Source organism: Epinephelus moara, chromosome 17 (genome assembly GCF_006386435.1).
Source record: "Epinephelus moara isolate mb chromosome 17, YSFRI_EMoa_1.0, whole genome shotgun sequence".
In the NCBI taxonomy this organism is placed as follows: Eukaryota; Metazoa; Chordata; class Actinopteri; order Perciformes; family Serranidae; genus Epinephelus; species Epinephelus moara.
The window spans coordinates 29,965,055-29,968,432 of NC_065522.1; the positions used below are offsets into that span (position 1 = coordinate 29,965,055).

General features: G+C 40.0%; 1 protein-coding gene across 6 annotated transcripts in view; it reads right to left on the reverse strand.

Annotated features, from left to right (window-relative positions):
• Positions 1 to 3,378, reverse strand: part of LOC126404293 (gastrula zinc finger protein XlCGF57.1-like) — a 99,591-nt gene that overhangs the window by 93,193 nt on the left and 3,020 nt on the right. The window lies entirely within an intron of this gene.

The window sequence follows — 3,378 nt, forward strand, 5'->3', positions numbered from 1 at the left end:
ACGCTGCTGAGATCTCTTCCAATGTCAAGTTTGCCCCCAGCGATGACCTTTCACATTCCTCTATTTGGGGGAAACTAAGTTTGTTTAGGAATGAATATGAGCTATGATCCATTAGCCCTACATTTATTTCAGAGCTGTAGAGTCTTTCATAAAAGTCTCTGAATTTGTCATTTATGGCCACAGGATCTACGATGAGTTCCCCCTTATCATTTATAAGAATGGTGATAGACCTTTCAGTTTGATGTTGTTTTAAACGCCAAGCTAGAATTTTCCCCGTTTTTTCCCCTTGATCAAAAATGCATTGTTTCAGTTTTAATAGGTTAGCAGCAGCTTTGGATGCTGTAATTTCACTGTATTGTGCTCTCAGAAGTAATAGATCATGATGAATCTTAGGACATGGGTTTCTGAAATAAATATCCTCCATCGTTTTAATTTTTGCCTCTAATAATAATTTTTTTGTTTGGCTTTTTTAGATTTGGAGATTGTGAAGTTAATTATCTGGCCTTTAAGAAAGGCCTTGAACGCCTCCCATCTAGTGCTTGCAGATGTCTCATGGGTGTTAATCGTGAAGTATTCATCTATTTGTTTTCCAAGGAAACTAATTAAATCTGGGTCCTGAAGCCATTTTTGTTGAAACTTTCATTTGGGGGGGGTCGCGTTGCTGTCCTGGGTCTACGTAAACCAGGTTATTTATAGCTTGGTCCGAGATTAAAATGCTGTCATAGTTGCAGTCCTTAATTTTACATGTTAAACTAGCAGAGATTAGAAAGTAATCTATACGTGAATAGTCATGAGTCCCAGAAAAACACAAATACACTGCCACATCAGGGTTTCTGTCTCTCCATATGTCTCTCAGATTTAGTTCCTTCATGAATTGATGTATAATTGCTCTACTTTTGGTATGGGTTGCATCTAAATGTGTTGAACTGTCTTTATTGGGGTCAAGTGTACAGTTAAAGTCTCCTGCGATAATGAAATGCCCGTTACATATTGACAAAGTAAGGAACAAATTGCTGAAAGAGTTTGGGTCGTCCTGATTTGGAGCATATATATTAACCAAATTGAGACATTCAGTGAAAAGAGTACCCTGGATTATCAGAAATCTGCCCGTTTTATCTGATATTACCTTCGTGACATTCAGTGGAATGGACCCATGCACAAGTGTCATGACTCCTCTCGCCTGGGTAGTGAAAGGTGCTGAATACACGGCCCCACACCACCTCCTCTTGATCTTTAAATCTTCCCTCACTGCCAGATGCATTTCTTGAAGAAAAATTATTTTAGACTGTGTATCTTTTAGTCGCCCCATTACCTGTTTTACTTTTCTAAGTTTTTGCATCCCTCTGCAGTTCCATGATGTAAATTTAATTTCTAACCCACTGGACATAGCAGTTCACTTGGGATGGATTACTCATGACATAGTGTAAAGGGATACGGGTCTTTTCTCGGTCCGACTCGATGAGCCCTTTCAATGGTTAGCTTTGTACTTAGGGAAGTTATGCCAGAGCATCCGGGATCCAAGTCTCAAGGAAAGAACAGGCATCATTGCCCTCCGTGCCCTCTGGGAGGTTTACAAGCCTAAGATTTGATCTTCTGGATCTTGCTTCAAGGTCGTCGATCTTGTCCTCCATTTCTTTGTTTTTATTTTTGAGGCTACGGACCTTTGCTACTAGGCTAATGACAGCGTCCTCTGCTTCAGAGATGCAAGTCTCTGCGCTCTTAACTCGTTCCAAGCATTCACCGACTTCTTTCCTCATTCCTTCAATTGCTGTCAAAATTCCATCAAATCTACTGTAGAAGTCAGTTTTTAAATCTTTGATGGCTTCAAGAATTGGCTGGGGGTTGGCACTCTCATCTGTCGTCTTGCTAGCTTCCTCCGCCATTGCGCTAGCATTAGCTGTAGCTTCTCAACTTGATGTGAATTCAATCTTAGATTGAGAGAATTTGCCAAGGCCTTTACCTTGCTTGCCAAGCGTAGATGTAGTCTCCGGATGACATCATATGCTTACATGGATGCTGATAACGTCTTCGCAGACTGAATCACAGAGACCTTGATATAAACCTTCCAGGTAGAAACTGCAAACTGTTGTGAATTGCAGTGATATGTGAATTCAGCAAACCTGTTTATTTCTGTTATTTTCAGCCATGACTGAAACATTTAAAGATATATAGTTTAACACCATGGTTCAGACTATCTCACGTGTCTGCTGTGCTTATTTTATGTCCTGAGTTGCTTTATTACTTCCCTTGCTTTCACTCGCCTCTGCAGCAGCTGCTCCTCTCATCCATCAATCAGATCAGCTCTGACTCTTGATCAGTTATCCACCCCATGACTCATACTACTGCTGCTAAGGAAAAACACAACAAATGTATGAGATCTCATGTGGACCTCTAGAACTTGACTTCGACCAAATCTCTTCCCACACCCAGAGCAACTAAATGGTTTCTCCCCCGTATGAGATCTCGTGTCTCTTCAGATCTCCACTTTGACCAAAGCTTTTCCCACACCCGGAGCAGCTAAATAGTTTCTCTCCTGTGTGAGTTCTCATGTGTTTCTTCAAATCTCCACTGTAACCAAATTTTTTTCCCACATTCAGAACAGCTAAATAGTTTCTCTCCTGTATGAGATCTCATGTGTTTATTCAAATCTCCACTGTGACCAAATCTTTTCCCACAATCAGAGCAACTAAATGGTTTCTCTCCTGTGTGAGATCTCATGTGTATCTTCAGATCTCTATTTTGACCAAATATTTTCCCACACTCAGAGCAGCTAAATGGTTTCTCTCCTGTGTGAGATCTCATGTGTTTCTTCAGATTCGACCAGTAGCCTATGCAAATCAGTTCCTGCAACAACACATCCCATCCGCACCAGGGACTGTGACAGCTGTTTTCGGTCAGAGGTGACAGGTTAACACTTTGAGGTTCGTACGACTTTCTCATTGAACAGAAAAATGTTTTTAATGTTAGATAACTAATAACTAGCTAGCTAGTGACTACTTAGCTTCATTATAACTATTTTGCAAGTAACTAGTTAGCTTCATTATAACTAGATTGCTAGTAACTGGTTAGCTTCACTATAACTAGCTTGCGAGTAACTAGTTAGCTTCATTATAACTAGGTCACTAGTAACTAGTTAGCTTCATTATAACTAGGTTGCTAGTAACTGATTAGCTTCATTATAACTAGCTTGCGAGTAACTAGTTAGCTTCATTATAACTAGGTCGCTAGTAACTAGTTAGCTTCATTATAACTAGCTTGCTAGTAACTGGTTAGCTTCATTATAACTAGCTTGCGAGTAACTAGTTAGCTTCATTATAACAAGGTCGCTAGTAACTAGTTAGCTTCATTATAACTAGCTTGCGAGTAACTAGTTAGCTT